The 18304-nt window shown below is 39.9% G+C and overlaps 1 protein-coding gene across 2 annotated transcripts in view; it reads right to left on the bottom strand.

The window, feature by feature from the left end:
• The window catches only part of CPA6 (carboxypeptidase A6), a 311803-nt gene that overhangs the window by 286329 nt on the left and 7170 nt on the right, over nt 1-18304 (bottom strand). The window contains exon 1 of one of the 2 annotated variants that reach the window (XM_050800281.1): nt 3617-3745. The exons of the other annotated variant lie outside the window; for it this stretch is intronic. The gene's annotated coding sequence lies outside the window, so the exon portion shown is untranslated. Of the gene's footprint in view, nt 1-3616; nt 3746-18304 lie in introns of those variants that run through there. 2 annotated transcript variants of the gene reach the window in all.

Below are 18304 nucleotides of genomic sequence, written 5' to 3'. Positions count from 1 at the left end.
CCCTTGGGTAATTTTATATTGCTGCATTGTGTACCCTGAACCTTGACAAACGGCTCACTTTTAACTTCTTTGAATGAGGGGCTGTGCGTTCAGATATAGTTCTGCTCCAGAGTCTCTTTACCATGTTGATCACTTCCCGGCTGCCTCCACGAGAGACGCAGTCAATGTATACTTCGCATAGCTTATTCAACCTAAGAAAGATCAACCTGAGTTGATCTCTCCTCTTCCAACTGCACAATTGGGAGGCACCAAATATTTACGAAGCAACCCACTATGTGAGAAACTCCATATTAAGGGTTGAACAAACATTTACTTATACTCTCCATTTTAATATAAAGGTTAAACATTACAACTGTTTGAATAAATCAAAGCAGGCTGGCCAAAAAATTCCTAAGTCTAACATATGGAGTTAATGATGCCAACTCACTTCCTTTTATAAGCACAAGAGCTTTTTAAAGCTGAGTACTCTGGCTACGCCCATTAGGTTACAAGGTCTTCTCGGACTTTGTTGTATGACATCTGGTACTTTACTGCCTTAGAGGCTAAAGAGAAATACCATGCGTGCCATTTGCTTTGTCGCAGTCTTTCTAAAAGGTTCCCTTTCAACTTGGTCTTTCTCTGTTAGTGGTAATAGTCTTTAAGGGTTTCAGATATTGAAGGTCTGGTGTTAACAGATTTTCTTTTGACTTTTAAATAAGTCACACATCCACTACTCAGAGAAGAAGCAGGGGAATATACAACTAGGATTTGCATACTAGCTTTACTTTTGCAAAGTTTTTGAAGTACCTTGTCCCCCAGATGACTGAGTTTTTGAAACAAAGTATAGGCTGGACACCACAATATAACTAGTATCAGGACACTGACAGGGAAGGTCAGGTGCAGATGAATGATAGAGGTGCAGCGTTATACTTTCTGTGGCAAGGCTGGTAAGTTACTTTAACAAAAAAACCCTATCACAGATCAATGGCTTCTCAAAAGTGAGAAAAAAAACCCAGAAATTTTGCATGTTTGAATTTTACAAATTTTGCCTGCTGTTCACGGGGACTTAGCACTAAAAGGTACTTTCTTATGGTAGGGGCTTTCAAAATGCCTGTTGCCATTATGTTTAGCCTAAACCTGCCTATTTACATATCTTAAAGGTTTCTCCAAACATAGGGAACCATAACTTAACTAGAGATGTAACTGGACTGTAGCCTACTCTTGTGCCAAGAGTAGTTTTGGCCAGTCAATGGCCAAAGTGGTAGTTTTGGCCAGTCAGTGGAAGCCAATTGTTCAAACTGGGTTCAAGTAAGGCAAATGCCAAGCTGTAACCAACCTGAATGTTTCTGTACCTCACATTTTTTGTATGTCATATTCCTTTCTCTGCTCATAAATCTTGGACCACGAGGTAGCATTGGAGCCTCTCTGAATCTATTGTGTTTCTGGAACTGCCTGATTTTGGAATTATTCTTTGCTCAGCTAAACTCTGTTAAATTTGTCTAAGGTTTCTCTTTTAACATAGCTATCACAGCCTATATTTTACCTTCAGCAGGCAGCTTGACTTCATTTACTAGATTTCATCAATAGTTCCCAAATTATCTATAGATGAGATGCATCAGAACCACCTGGTAATCACTTAAAAAAATAAATTCCTGGGTCCAATTTCTGGATACTCCAATTCAGTACATCTGCGGCAAGCCCAGGGTGTTTGTAGTTGCATTTTTTCTGCAGGTAATTCTATAAAAAAAATCAGCTTTGAGAGCTGCTCAGTTCCTTCTAGATGTGTTCAGTGAAGTAAACCAGGCTGTGACCTGGTCTGAGCTTACATTTCCTATATGCTAAGTATGAGCATCATGGTACCAAACCTTGCTCAAATGAAAAAAATGATGGTCCTTCCCTGGTGGGCTGAAACTGAGATACTAATTTATAAACTTGGAAATCTTGGCCTTTAACCAGAGCTTACAAATTGTAGGGTACAGATTATCCTCTAGCCCTATGATACCCTTATTTCAGGGACATTTGGAGCACTTGATATTTTTTCTTTATTTCCTCATCATGTGTTGGGAAGAAGAGATGCCAGGAACACAATGACACGTCCAAGACGTGTAAATCAAAATGGAACCCAGGTTTCTTCTTAGTTCAGTTATTATGAAATACATCACTATATAATAAAACTAAATCTCTCATGTTGGTATACCAGACCATTTTAATGTTAAAGGGGGAAGTTGATGTATGCTCACAAATTACCACTGCCACCATTTCCTCCCCACCAAAAGAAAAACCTAAACATCCCCTAAAACTTCCCTACACTCTAAAAATTAGCACATTTCCAAAATAGAATCATACATATTACTCTCAAACTCCATTTTCATTTAAAAATATATCACTCGCACCCCTGTAGTTCAATATATGCCATAACTCATTCTTTGTAATAGCCTCATAACATTCCATATTACAGATATATCATGATTTTTCTATTGTTCCCTTATTGATGGACTTTGTTTTCAGCTTTTAAAAAAATCACCACATACAGTGCTACAATTTTAACACACAAGCTAATTATTTTAGACAGGTATTTTCTAACAGGATTTATCAAAAGGATGTGAGGATCTTAACTCTTAAAACTTTTTTTTACATATAGAAATTTTTATTTAAATAGAGACGAGGGTCTCACCACGTTGCCTAGACTTGTCTCGACCTCCTAGGCTCAAGGAATCCACCCTCTTTGGCCTCCCAAAGTGTTAGGATTACAGGCGTAAGCCACCGTGTGCGGCGGAGGAGCATAACTTTTATTAGATTCAGCTGATTACTTTCTGAAGCGGTTATAACAATTTCACCTTCTCTCTGGCACTACAGTTCCAGTTGCTTCCTCATCCTCACCAGCACTAAGCATTTTCTATCTATGGGAAAAATTAAAACACTTAATTGTTTTAATTTGCATTCCCTTGTGAGTGAAATGTGCCTTTTTATGTAAGTTAGTTTTTCTTTGCATATTCTCTTCTGTAAATGGCCCTCTGGGATAAAATTAAGTTACATTCTTCCTTACACTGTGTACAAAAAAATAATTCCATATAAAGATCTAAACGTAAAAAAGAAAAATTATGCAAAATCAGCAGGAAAACAATCCTAGAATATTTATATAGTTTTGAGTGGGAGCAATATTTGATCTTTTTGAACAAGCTAAAACTAAATACCACAAAGAAAGAAAAACTAACGGTAGATTTGAATTATAACCATTAATATGGTTTCTATTGCTCTTTTTCTCATAGACAAAGTCAAAAGACAAATGACGGATTGATAAAGAAGCATGGGTTACAGATATGATACACGAAGGATTAATACCTCTAATACATGGTTCTCTCAAAAACTGGTGAGAAAATGCAAAATTAAAAATAAAAAAAATGAGCAAAGGATACAAATTTACTGACTTTTTTCCCTCTCTGACACACTGTTTCTGAAGCCCCCCGTGTTTAAAATGTAGACCCTGTGCTTGTTTACATCAGATACATCAGTGAGTGGGTGTCTCTCCTCCTACATGGCCTTCTCACACCCACCTCCTTTCTCGAGCTGTAGGGCCTCTTGGCACCAGGGTCTGATTTCCTCATGAGGTGTGTTGCCTTTGGTAAATGTCACGTACCTTCTAATCACAGCTGAGTCGTCCTTTTGACGTGTGCCCCCACTGTCCCCTTTCAACTCTGCAGCCAACCTACGGCAGCTCAATGCTTCTTGAAGCCAAAAGCTTATATTCACAAAGCTCTGTACACAAAGCAAAAGGCCCCACTGAGCACCACTTCACCAGTTTCAGGTGTGCCCTACAACGGACGGGCACATCTACTTGCAGAGTTTAGAAATAAGTTTTGAGAAGGCACCTGTGTAGCACTTACATCTATGAGAATTGAAAGCAACTACTTGCATACCACAGACATAGATGAAGAACAACTGAGACAACCCAAGAGAAAGTGCTTTGCGAAGTCTAAAGTCCTGTATACAACTGACAGTAAGCCATTCGGCCCAGTTTCCCTTAAAACCACACAATTAAAAATAATCAATAAACAACGGGAGCAATCACGTACCCCTTGCTTCCTTTTCCCAAGTTGGAGACTACACTTCTCTCAACAGCTCTGATCTGTTCTCACAGCCATGCCCAACAAATTCCTCAACATTCAAGGCCCTGCCTCAAGGATAACATCTTCAGGAAGGCCTCTTCCATCTTAGACTCATCCCCCAATTTTTGGTCATCAGTTCCTTCCAAGTTGTTAGCATTCTGTGCTACCAAGTTATAAATGAGAACTCCTTTATAACTTCAGTCACAGTTGTAATTAATCTGAGTTACCTGGGCTAGAATAGTCTGCTACCTGGGCTAGAGTGGAAATTCAGTGAAAGCAAGGATCATGTCCATTTTGTGTAGAGTGCTTAGCATGGTTCCAGGTATGTATTGGATGATCAATAAACATTTGTTGAATGAGTAAATAAAGGCCACAGTATCTTGTTTATTTACATCATAGCTGTTGTAAGAGTTTATAACTGTTTACTTGTGCATTGTTTGTTTTCCTCATGAAATTATGGGCTTAACAAAACAGGTGCTTTTTTTCTGCCTTAGTGTGAGCCCTTTATATTCCTAATATCTAAAAAAATTTGGGACATGTAGGTGCTCAATACAAATTTAACAAATAAATGAATATAGGCCTCAGTATATGCTGTTGTTGGCAAACAAGAGAACTTTGAGATCATCATCACCTCCATTTTCAAAACTTCATGACTGAAAATTGTGAGCAACTTCAATCTCCATAGACTTTAAGTGTACCAGTATTTTACATTTTGTTTTTTTTTTAGAGATGGAGTCATTCTGTCACCCAGGCTGGAGTGCAGTGGCACAACCATAACTTGCTGCAGCCTTGAACTCCTGGGCTCAAGGGATCCTCTCACCTCTGCCTCTAGAGTAGCTAGGACCACAGGCTTGGGCCACTGTGCCTGGGTTTTATTTTAAAATTGTTTTTGTAGAGACAAGGTCTTGCTGTGTCGCTCAGGCTGGTCTCAAGCAATCTTGGCCTCAAGCAATCCTCCTGGTTCAGCAATCCTCCTGCCTCAGCCTCCCAAAGTGCTGGGATTACATGCATAAGCCACCATGCTTGGCCTATTTATATTATAAAACATGAAAAATTAAAATGTACATAAGAATGAGATAAAATAAATTTTAGATATGTAATGTTTTTTTGACCATTCTACTTTGGAGATAATTTTTTTTCTTGAATACAGTGGGTACCCCAGATTTATGCTATGATCTGTCACTAAGCTGCAAATTTAAGATTTTTCAACATTCTTTAACCAAAAGCCTGAGTTTTAAGACAAAAGCCTTTTTGATCAAGGTTCTAGAATTCATGAGAGCAAGAGAGAGGCCAAGAAGAAAAATGACTTGTAAGTGATTGAAAAATAATTTTTATTCAGAAATTCTTAGTTTTCAGGTTGAGGTTACTGGTTAGGGAGATAATGAAGTATGTGTAGATCACTGGTGATGTCTACTCAAACAGCGAGAAGTTCAAAGTGATGAAAAGTCAGAAAAGATTAAGGAAGAGGAATTTTATCAAGCAGTGGAGTAGCAGTAGAAAATTTATGCAGACAAACTTTCCTCTCAATCCATACCTCATAAAGGCAAGAAAAAATAGCCCCTAGCCTTCTTTGGCAAATGAAGATGTTTAACCTAGACTAGGTTCTAATGATCGCTATTATTGTAGTTTTAAAAAGTAATTGATGGTGCAAGAAACTGCTGGCAAATATTTTTTCCAGAAAGTCTTCTTAAAATGGGCTTGTTCAGGCTTGGAAAAATACATGTTTATAGTGGAATACATATGAAAATGTAATGAATTCTCCCTCCAGTCATTTCAAATGCTTTTTTCCTAGCTTTTAAATAAAAATCTAAATACAGATTTAATCATACTGTGATATTGAGACCACTGAAGAATATCTATTTGAAAATCCATTTACCCAAATGCATATATCAGCATGATGCAGGGAAGTTCTGGCATTATTCTAAGCTGAAAGGCCTCGAGCCCTGCTCCTCTGTTTCACATCTCTCCAGTATCTATGTGACACTCAGCAAGACAGCCACTTTGGCCATTTAATGCTTCATTGGAATATTCAACAATCTCGTTTTCAGTTAGAAATAAAGGAGGAACATGCTTGTTTTTCTTTTCAGTCATTAGTTTGGCACTGAGTGTTGTATTGTTAAATTTACTAACTTCTGATTCTTATTTGCAATGATTCTAGAATGGTTTTGGCACAAGGCACCACAGAAGCTGAAATTCTTGCTATAGGGTTAATTATAAAAAATCTCTTTGAGAATTTACACATGCTTAAAATTACTTTTAATCTGAATATAAAAGTTGTTTATGCTTCATGCAGAAGAATTAGTAAATAGAGAAAAAGGTATAGGGAGAAAGAAAAAAAAAACCCCTATGTTACAGTGTCACTTGGACCTAGTAACCACTTGCTATTTTGTGGCTTTTCCCCCCAGATATAGTTAACTATATCATATAGCAAAACGGAAACTATTGATACCTTTGTATCCTATTTTCTTTTTTTATTGTATTGTTGGGGCTCACAGAATACCCCGAAGTGTGGTGCTTTGGCATGCTGAACACTTTTGAATTAAAGGAAATTGGAAGACCTTAGTGGTTTCTCAGAACCAAGAACTTTCTAACCCTCTCATCTGCAGCTCCCCACTGCCCCCCTTAACCCCCACAGGGAGGGGCTGTCTCTGGAACTTCCCTTATCTGACTCAGAAAACTTCTTCCAAAAGAAGTGCAATTGTCTTGAAATCCTCTCCCCCAGGCATCTCAACTAACCAGGAAGGATTAATCACCAGAGAAAAGGAAAGACTAAAAATCTTTCTCATCATGCCCAGACAGGCTTTGCATCTATTCTTTTGAGGTCTGCTCTGAGAGATTGCCTGGGAGAATTTATCTGCATAATAAGAAAACCTTTGTTCACAGGGCAGTTATGCCCCTTACCTTCCTAGGACTTGTCCACAAACTATTGTCTATTCTTCATCCCATTAGAATCATTTAAAAACTATTATCTGGCCGGGAATGGTGGCTCATGCCTGTAATCCCAGCACTTTGGGAGGCTGAGGCGGGCGGATCACGAGGTCAGGAGATTAAGACCACCCTAGCTAACATGGTGAAACCCCGTCTCTATTAAAAATACAAAAAAAAATTAGCTGGGCATGGGGGTGGGTGCCTGTAGTCCCAGCTACTCAGGAGGCTGAGGCAGGAGAATAGCATGAACCCAGGAGGCAGAGCTTGCAGTGAGCTGAGATCGCGCCACTGCACTCCAGCCTAGGTGGCAGAGCAAGACTCTGTCTCAAAAAAAAAAAAACAAAAAAAACCACAAAAAACACAACACAAAACAAAAAACCTATTATCTATCCTTTGGGCCCATTCAATTCCCCTAAAATTCATTTACTATCCCTTAAAATTTCCTACACTCCCCACTTAACCTCTCCTCTATGCAAAAGAGTATATGAACTTCTAAACTTCATCGGGGAATTGGGTTATCATTCTCCTGTGATTCCCCTGTGTTTATGCACATTAATACATTTGTATACCTTTTTTTTCAGCATTTGCCAACCTTCGGAGGGGGAGTGAGAAGTTTTCTTCTATAGAATCTTGAGCATTAAAAATTATTTATAGACATTTACAGCAGGCACAAAAGGGTCTATAATTTGCACTATAATTAGCCTTTCTCATTGTTGAACACATAGGTAGCATCCCACGTTTTGATAGATGAAATAAATTGGTAATAAACATCTTTCTATGCACTCTAAATCTTTGTCTACATTTCAGATAATCCCCTTAGGAAAGCTTTTTAGAAATGAAACTGCAGAGAATATTAATACTACAAATAGCTTACATTTATTGAGTTTATTTGTCCTAGTCTCTGCCTAAGCATTTTACATATATAAACTAATTCAATATTAGTTCAATTTTAGAGATGAGAAAATTGAGGCACAGGGATATTAAGTAACCCCTTCCAATTATCACATCACTAGTAAGTGGAAGAACTAGGACATGAACCCAGGCAGGCTGAGGATGGAGCTGGTGGTCCAAACCTGTATTTTGTATGGACTTTCTAACCACATGTGTAGATGTGACCCCAGTGGATCATAAACCTGGGACTTAGAAGGAAGAGACCACCCAATTCTTGGACATCACAGAAAGCAAGGCCCAGAAAGATGAAGTGATTTTACTAAAGTAGCACAGATAGCTAGTAGCAGATCTAGTACTTAACACATCACCTGACTCCTTATCCTGCAATTCAGTAACTTGCTACTACCCTGAGCCATAGTGTCAGCATCACCTGGAAGCCCATTAGAAATGCAGAGTCCCAGGCCCTACCTGGGACTGCAGCTGAATCTGCATTGTCAATAAGATCACCTAATGTTTCATTTGCACATTAAAATTCATTAGCTCTGGCAATATTCTCTGTAAACTTGATAAAGCTTTGATGATACGTTAATGGAAAATCTGCACATAAACTGCTCATATTTTTATAGCAAGAAAAAAAGCCCTAATTTTTCAGAGTTGAAGTTTATATTAAATTGAGCCATCTGAAATTACTGTTATTTTAAGACTTAAAAACTGTCATGTACTGGCAATTTATTGTGGTTCAACTTCAGTGGCTACAGGAGTAACAATAACAAAACTGTGTGTCTATTAATCTCTGTAGAGGCTGGACTTGAAGAATAAGATGAAGTTCCTTCCCCCAAAGAGAGTACAGCTTAGTCATGAAGAATAAACAATTAAACAAAGTACAAAATAATAAGTGCTACTGTAGAGCATTCTGAGTGCTCAGGAGGAAGTTAAGTGATGTTCTGGAAAACAAGAGCAATGGAAGAAAACAGTTACTATCTTCTATTAACGGCAACGAAGATGGGTATGCAAGGCTTAGTCAAATTATTAAATAAATATCCCTGTAAGCTGCTCAGAGCCTGATGAAACAAATAGTTTAAGATTATAAAATATAGGAGATGTAAATATAGGAGATATAAATCACTTGGACTGCCTAAGCAAAACAGCTGTACTGTTCTTAATGGTAATAGCAGGTAAAGAAAGTTACAGGGCTTAGGACTTGTGTGCTATTCTCACGGGCCCCAATTTGGCCATTTCTATTTTTTGAAATCAGCAGATGTGATGTTGGAAAAGAACCGTTTTCTCCTGCTATACTCAACATTCAACACAGAACACTTCTGCTAGCAGATGTAGGGTGGGGGAGGATTCCCCCAACGAGCAATTCTCTCACACCAGCTGGGCGTCCTATAACTCAATTCAATTCTGACATTAACCAGAACTAGCACCAGATCTCATAGGTTAGTGGCCCAGTCCCACATAACTACCTCCTACTTCACAGGCCAATCTCAAGCTCAGGTGTTGGAAATTCTGACCAACCAGCTTTAAATTAGGGGTTCCCATAATCCCCTCCCTTGGGTTTGGTCATTTGCTAGGATGGCTCACAGAACTTAGGTAAACACTTATGTTTACCCATTTATTATAAAAGATACAGATACAGAGCCAGATGGAAGAGAGGCATAGAGCAAGGTATGTAGGAGGGGGTCCCAGAACTTCCAGACCCTCTCTGGGGATACCAACCTCCCAGCACTTCCATATGTTCAGCAACCTGGAAGCTCTCTGAACCCTGTCCATTTTGGGTTTTTATGAAGGGTTATGAGGGCACAATTGATTAAATCATTGACCACTGGTGATTAGCTCAACCTGCAGTCCCTTTTACTTCCCTGGAGGTTGGGGGATGGGGCTGAAAGTCCCAGCCTCTAATCACATGGTGGGTTTCCCTGGCAACCAGCTCCCATCCTAAGGCTATCCAGGAGCCCCCATCATCAGTCATCTCATTAGCATACACAAAGACATATCACTTTGGAGAGTCAAGGATTTTAGGAGCTGTTAGCCAGAAAATGGGGATGAAGACCAAATATATTTATTTCTACTATGAGAATATCATAGTGGATATCTTTAGATTGAGTGAAATGAGTAATGCTTTCCATTGTCCTATGTAATGAACAGAAGAATCTTTGGAGTGATTAATACTTAAAAATACAATATGTTTACCAGAGGCTATGAATAATAACTATAAATTATACTGTATGTTCAAGGGCACAAAATTCTTGCTAAGTAGTCACCATAAAATTTATCTATTCTTAGGAAATCATTAAGTATTTGCAATCCTGCTATTATAGAAATGAGACTGGGTGACCATGTTGATTTTGCATCTTTCCACTAGTTGGTTTAGAATACCTAATTTGGGGATAGTTGGTTGAATCTTTGAATTGGCGATAATTCTACTTTACCATTTCATCTTTTTTCTTATTAAGATTCCTTTCCTAGAAAGAACCAAGCTACCAATAGCTGGGTCCATGGTGAGCTATTCACCCTGTAATTAAATGCTGTCTATACAAGTTGCATTTGAAGGAAAAAAACAAATGCTTTTTCACACACACAAAAAGAGGCCAAGATGGTGGCAAGTCCTTTGGCATGCCATGCTTTTTCTTGAGAAACTATGCAGTGTGGTTTCACCCTTGGAGAGTCCCTTCCTTTTTGCTATTTCTCAGCTAGTGCCCATCCTCTCACTTCTTCCACAGCTCCTTAACTCAAGGCTAAGGCTTTAAGCCTTTCTCATACGGACTACCTGATTTCACACCACCTCTGTCTGAATATTTCCTGCTTTCCCTCAAGCTGGACTGCTGTCTGCGTAGCATGCTGAGCTTGACTCAGAAAATGCCCATTCTGACGACTCTTCAAACCACATAGCACTCTATTTGATCAACTCTCTGTGTTTGAATTTTTATTGTTGCCTTATTTTAAAGGAAGCCTGACTGTACTCTCCAGGACCATTCTGTTTCTGTGGTACTTGGAATTTGTATGGGCATCTGAGTAGGGGAACCAAGTATAGTAATTGCAAGCAAACTTTCTTCTTATTGAATCACGGCATCTAAGAGATAGGAAAAGATGAGTTAAAGGAAGAACACAACCAATAAAGTTTTGAAAGATACACTGGAAATTCTTTGGTTTGTAAAAATTAGTCAAAAACTAGAGAGGATGTTAGGCTCAAAATAAATGATTGAGGAGTGATCTATAATGTCAGATGACTTCATGTCTATCCTTAGAGGATAAAGCAGCAATGACAAAAAGGCAAGGGTCGCTTCTCTAAATTTGGTAAAAGGTAATAGCCAAGAAATGTATTGACCAGCTGGTGCCCATTCTAGGCTAGCCAGGAAACAGCAGTTTTGCCTCAGAGATCTCCTCCCCCAAGCAGAATGCCGGTCCAGTCACTTTTAGGAGCCTGTATAAATAAAATATCTGAGACCAAATTTGGGTAATGGTGCGAGTGATACCCAAAACACATTGAACAGGGAGAAATCAGCAGGAGGGTGGGAATATTGCCCTTAAGCACATACAGGTGGCAGCTGTGGGATCCCCACATTCCTCCGAAAGCCGTAAGGGCAAATGGTTCCTGTTTTTCACTGCTTGTCATTGATGAAATCCAGTGTGATAAAACTGCCTGCAGGTGTCAGCAATTCGATTCCCAGTTTGTTAGTTTCCTGCCCCCCATTGCTTCCTCGCTCTCTCTCATTCCTTCCTCCTCTTCCTCCCTCCTTTTTCCTTTGAAAGTCTTTACTGAATATGCCAAACATTCTTTGGGGACTGTAAGAATATAGATAAGAAGATACAACGTCTTACTCTCAACTTACTTATTTCCTGAAAGATAGGACATCCACATACAACTGTAATAAAGAGCTGCACGTGCTTAGTGTTATACACGACAGAGTGGCATGGGCTCTCAGAGGAGGGCGTGGTCACGGCTGATGGTGGAATCTGGGAACTCGCACTGGAGGAGGTACGAGTTTGAAATGGTTTGATAAAGGTGGGCAGATGTGGAGGAACATGCACAGAATAGACGAAGGACAGAGGAAGAAAGCTGTAGGTGATTTTGAGGTTTCACAGTGATAAACAAAAGGAAATTGAACACTGTCTGGACCAGAGCGCAGGAACCAAGCGTGAGTGACGACTATTCCATCGACCCATAGGCTCCAGCCATGTCACCCTGCTGCTTGTCCTCAACAGTTCTCAAATTTTAGCTTCTGTCACCTGGTGGGCTTGTTAAACCCGACTGCTGGGCCCCACCCCCAGAACTCCTGATTTGGGAGGGGGAGGTGGCCTGAGAAGTTTTAGTTTCTCACAAGTGCCCAGGTGGTGCTGATGTTGCTGGTCTGAGACCCGCTGTCCAGGGACATGCCACACGAGCTTCCACCTCACCTGCTGTTTCCCATGTGTGGAGGTTTCTACCCTCAGATCTTCACATAATCAGGAGTCTCACTTTATTCTTCTCATCTCCTCTCCTGACACTCTATTGCCTTTCTACATTTTATCTCCGTTCAGAGTCCTTATCAGAACTCACTACTACGGCATATTAATTTACTGTCATTCCATTAGAATATAAACTTCACCAGATACTTTGTTTTATTCACTAGGACTTAAAGAAATGCTGTATTCCTAGCACCTACAGTGCTATATGCCTGGGCCTTAAAAGGGACACATAGTAGGCACTCAATGAATAGTGCTGACAATACACATGGTATTGTGCCTTGGAAAGGAGGGGTGGGATCAGGAACCTGTAGAGTTGGTGGTAGGAAGGATGGAAGCTGAGATAACTCAGGTCAAATGCTGCATCCATTTTTTTTTTTTTTTTTTTTTTTTTTTTGAGACAGGCTGTCGCCCAGGCTGGAGTGCAGTGGCGCCCTCTGTCACACAGGCTGGAGTGCAGTGGTGCCGTCATGGCTCACTGCAGCTTCATTCTCCTGGGCTCAAGTGATCCTCCCACCTTGGTGTCCCTAGTAGCGGAACTGCAGGCATGCACCACCACATCCGGCAAACTTAATTTTTTTTTTTTTTTTTAAATTCAGGGTTTTCCCATGTTGGCCAGGCTGGGTCTCCAACTCCTGGGCTCAAGTGATCCTCCCACCTTGGCCTCTCTAAGTACTGGGATTACAAGTGTGAGCCACCAGCCTCCCTCTTATCAAGAAAGATGCATTTATTTGCTCTTATTATAAAAGGTGTGGTGTCAGGCACTGGGGGAAGAGAGGGTACAGGTGTGTGTCGGTGCTTGAAGTAATTGGAGAGTTTTTAGAATGGTAGTGTGGAGGGTGCATGACCTCAGCAAACCAGGGCCCCATGGAAAAAGAAAAAGAAAACGCTTATTTTAGGCAGAGAAAAACAAAGCAGACTAAATTTCTCTCCAAAACACTGAAGTAATTTTTTCTGTCAGATATTACATTAAGATGTAAGATATTACATTAAGAAGATTTCTGTCAGATATTACATTAAAATGACTTACATTTTCCTTTGCTTCCACAAAGAGGTCTGAAAACTTAGGGAGAACTGGACTCCCTCATATGTATCCTTTTTTCTGCCCTGTAAGTCGAGGGCTTAGAATATTTTTTTCTGCAGCAAATTTTTAACTACTCCAAATACTTTGCTATAGAGACTCATCCCAAATGCCTCCAACCTTCAATATGTTTAGCAGTTTTGATGCCAAATATATTGCTATCACATCATCAGACATCCCATGCAAACATGATGGAGAGGTTATAATAAGACCCCAATCATCTCATTATAAATCTTGTGTTCTCATTACAGTCACAAAATCAGAAAAAGGAACCTAGTTGATAAGTTGGTGATTCATGAATTAGTCTGGTAAGATAAAGACATTCTGAAAGGGAGATGGGGGAAATGAAAATATGACCAATGAGGTCACATGTGCAAATGGTTCCAGCTTCTGTAAGTGCAAACATAGACCAGGGTTCTCATCTAGTGATAAAGAGTGTGGTACCCTAGAACTTTTATCTTTTATCAGTTGCTGAGATTGAAATGCTATAAAAATACATGAAGTGTGTGTTAAGAAAACAAAGGTTGAAAAAAGCAGGAAGAATTTTTGACCTAATATACTTGCATTTTTATTGGTTTTAAATACTTGTTCATTTTTTTTAAATCTCTCCCTTTTTCAGTTTAGACTGTGGATTAAAACATAAGCCCTCAGGAGACACAGACTGTCGTTTCCTCTGCAAGACCCTGCCTGGTACAGCTACTTTAAAGATTCTTAACCATCCTTGGGGATAAGAAATGACAGGATGTGATAATGGCTACTTTCCTGGTATTGGGTCAGTAAGTGTTTGTGGAATGAGGAAGGATGAGGGAACTGGGAAGATGGATGAGGAGATGGCACCTCCAGTTTTCTGATAACTTAATGAGGAAGAGAATAGACCCATTCATTTGGCTAAGAAGACACTAAGACATTTTCAGTCTTTTACTTAATTCCTTAGGAAGATAGAAGGTAATGAAAAAAATTGTCGACTTTGTGACAGGATGTGTCTACATGAGAGACTTTCCCACTAATAGCATAAATTACCCAATACCTTGTATTATATTCTGATTTGCAAAGTACTATATGATATTATTAAATGTTAGAGAAATACAAATTAGTGGCAGCCTTTTTCTTTTCTTTCTTCTATTGCTACTACATTTCTGCCCTCTTTCCTTATAGAGCTCCAGAAATTGCTCTTCCTTTCTCAATGGTGGCAGAGGGAACTTTCTCTTAAAAATTGAATCAACTGGCCGGGCGCGGTGGCTCAAGCCTGTAATCCCAGCACTCTGGGAGGCCGAGGCGGGTGGATCACGAGGTCAGGAGATCGAGACTATCCTGGCTAACACGGTGAAACCCCGTCTCTACTAAAAATACAAAAAATTAGCCGGGCGTGGTAGCGGGCGCCTGTAGTCCCAGCTACTTGGGAGGCTGAGGCGGGAGAATGGCGTGAACCAAGGGGGCGGAGCTTGCAGTGAGCCGAGATCGCGCCACTGCACTCCAGCCTGGGAGACACAGCGAGACTCCGTCTCAAAAAAAAAAAAAAAAAAAAAAAAAAAAAAAAAAATTGAATCAACTAAGTTCTTGGCTTAAAGTTGTTCATGAGCATGCTGTCACCTTTGGGAGAAATCAGAAGCATATGTTACGGGACCTCATCTTCCTCTGCAGCCTTCCCTCCCCTTTCCCTCCAGGAGCACATTCCAGGTAATATTCTTCAAAAATGATCCTGGAGAAAACCCATGGAGCTGGGTTTATGGTTCCTCTATGGACTCATCATCCTTATCATCAGCTGGCCCCTCAGTGATGCTGGTGATCCCTCTGAAGGTCCCAAGTCATCTCCCCTCTCTTTTCATGGGACCAGGACCCACCTCCTACTTTACAGAGAAAGGAGAGGCCAGCCAGCTTTCAGTGTCTGTGGAGACCTGACTCCATCACTTTCCTGTGGTCTCTCCTTTATCACTGGTCTCTCCCTTTCCTTATTTCTACCACCTGGTGTAAAATACGAGCATATCTTTCCTATCTTAAGGAGTAAAAGCAAAATGGCAAAACACTTCTTTAAATCTATCACCTCCTCACACTGCCCTCACCTCCACTTCATGGACAAGCTTCTTGAAATTATGGTCTCCTTTCACTGCTAATTTTGTGACATCCCATTCCTTTCTCAACCTACCTGCTCTAGTTTCCATTCACCACTCCACCAAAAGCACTTTTGAAGATACAAATGATGTCCTGAATGGCCTGCCCAATGGATATGACTCTGCAGCACTTGATATGACTAATCTCTCCCTTCGTGGATCTCTTATTTTCCTTTAACTGACATCTCCTGTGTTTCTTACTCCGTTTCTAGACCTTTCTGCTACTTTCTTCTCTGCCTTTCCCCTCCTGCTCTATTGAATCTTTGGCCCTCTTGTCATGTAATGAGTTCTTCCAGGGTACCCCATCCTATACCAAATATTTCAAGAAATTCTATTGACATATTGACACATCAGTTTCTGGAATCTATTTCATAGCCTAGAGGTCTCTCTTGAGCTTCAGACCCATCTATCCAACTGGGCACTTTATAGGCACCTCAAATACATATCCAAAAAAGTGCTTATCTTCTCTGCAAAGAGCTCAGTCTACTTACTTGATTCTGAGATTCAATTTACACTATTCCCTCTGTGAAATAGTGGAAAAATTGTGAAAATTCTACCTCCTAAATATTTGATTGGTTCCCTCCTTTTTCTTGCGGTGTCACTGCCATTAACCAGGCCCTGCCTCATATTACTAAGGTCACCATAACATCCCAGTCATCTTGACACCAGTCTTTAGCCCTCTAGTCTTCCCATTTCAATGATGGCAGAGGGAACTTTCTCTTAAAAATTGAATCAACTAAATTCCCTGCTTAAAATTGTTCATGAGCATGCTGTTGACTTTGGGAGAAATCTGAACCATGTGTTATGGGACCTCACCTACCTCTGCAGCCTTCCCTCCCTGCTCCTGACTTCCTCAGAGAAAGATGCCTTCTATTATAGCCATACTCAATTGCCCTGATTTTCTAGACTTGACCAAGCTCTCTCACCTGTAGTTCTTTGAACCAATATATTCCCTGTATCTGGAAAGCCTTAACCTAATTTCTAGTTGTTCTTGATGACTGAGATCAGGACCATGTCCTTTCAGTACCAGCCATTTAAAAGAAAAAGTCAAAATATCTTGCATATTTAATAAACCACTCAAATTTTTTTTTTCCTTTGCAATTGTCACATCTAAGATGACTTCTCTAGCCTTCTGTCCATTCTTCAGTCTGGGTTAGGTGACCCTCTCCTGCACTCACTTGATATCTGATATCAAGAGTTTTCTCTGGAGGCACAAGGATCCCAGGGTTGGGACTGTTTACCTGCCTGAGTTACTCATTATGCTGTGCACATGGGCTGCCCTTTCATCTCTGTAGTCCTAGACTAGCAGCCGGCCAGACACCTTGCAAATATTTATAGATATGAAATGAAATCCTCCCTTGTTAAACACTTCTCAGCCTTGCCAAATCACTTTACTTCATTTCCAGTGACTCCAGAGAATAGGAAAGGGTAAGAAGATTTCTGGAGTCACCAAAGGTGGTGTTGTCGACTGTAAAGGATGCTGTGAACTCAGGTGGCCTGGGTTTTAGTCTTAACTCTAATGCTAGCTCTGCCAATCCTTTTACCTTTATGGAGTTCTGCTTCCTCATATATTATACAAAGGGATTGATACATTTTTTTGTCCCTTCCAGTCCTGACCTTCTATGACTTTAAAAAATGCCATTTATAGAAGAAAAATGCAACTTTTAATTAGCTGGAAGTCCAAAATTCTAAACATCCACTTGGAGAGACTGTTATTTCAAGAAAACAACAAGCGGAAGGGTAGTCATTGGATATCAGTGTAACCACTCAGAGAGACTGCTGTAGTTATCTCTAATATGTTCTCCTGGATCTGGCCCCACTGGCTAAAGGCTATATTTCACAGCCTCCCTTGCAGCTAGGGCTGTCTAGTTGATTCTGGCCTGCAGGAAATGATGTTTGAACTTCTGGTCTGTGGCATTACAGGAGAGTGACTTTTCTTTCCACTTTCCTGCTGGCTGGACTGTGAGACATGGAAGACTCCTCCTTTGGAAGTTGAATGTTGAGTATGGCAGAGCTACAAGACAGAAACAGCCTGGTTCTCTGGCACCAACAACCAGCTATAGCTGTTCTGGGGTTTTACATGAGAGAGAAATGGATTTCTTGTTTAAGCCATGGAGGTTTAGGATTCTTTGTCATCGCAAATCTAAGAAACAATCAAACAGAAAATACAGAACAAAACAAAACAAAACAACCCAATAGTATCCTTACTAAAATTGATGCTAAAATGTTTTACTATTTTCAAAGTACACTGGGGGAAAAAAGAACAAAGGTTATAATTATGTTGAAGAGAAACTCTTAGAAGTTTGCTTCAACCTTTCATAAAATAATTTTTTAGGAAATTTACAACACTACCCAGCACAAGATCCTAAAGCTTTGTATTCCGCATTCCACTGTATCATAAAGAAGTTAACACCTAGAGGCAGGTTGAGAAGCCATTAATCTAGCAAAGCAAATTCTAATCCAATAAACCAGTTATCTACTGATTGATCATAATGAAAACTCTAAAACAAGTCACCAAAAGCATTTTTCTTTTCTGTTCAGTCATTCCATTTACAAAGACAAAAAAATAATGCTTTTGTAGCTCACACAATATAGGCTGTGAAGTTATGAAACATTAACATCCTTTGCTGCTTTTCAGGGGTTGGAAGTGATTATGCTTAATGGTATTACCCAGAAAGTACCTTGATGCTATAAAATAAAGGGTCCATTATCAGATTGGGCTTCAAGGAGAGTGGAACCCAGAAGCATTTGAAACAATCCTCCTT

This window comes from Macaca thibetana, chromosome 8 (assembly GCF_024542745.1).
Source record: "Macaca thibetana thibetana isolate TM-01 chromosome 8, ASM2454274v1, whole genome shotgun sequence".
Taxonomy (NCBI): Eukaryota; Metazoa; Chordata; class Mammalia; order Primates; family Cercopithecidae; genus Macaca; species Macaca thibetana.
This window is presented reverse-complemented; position numbering and strand designations above follow the sequence as displayed.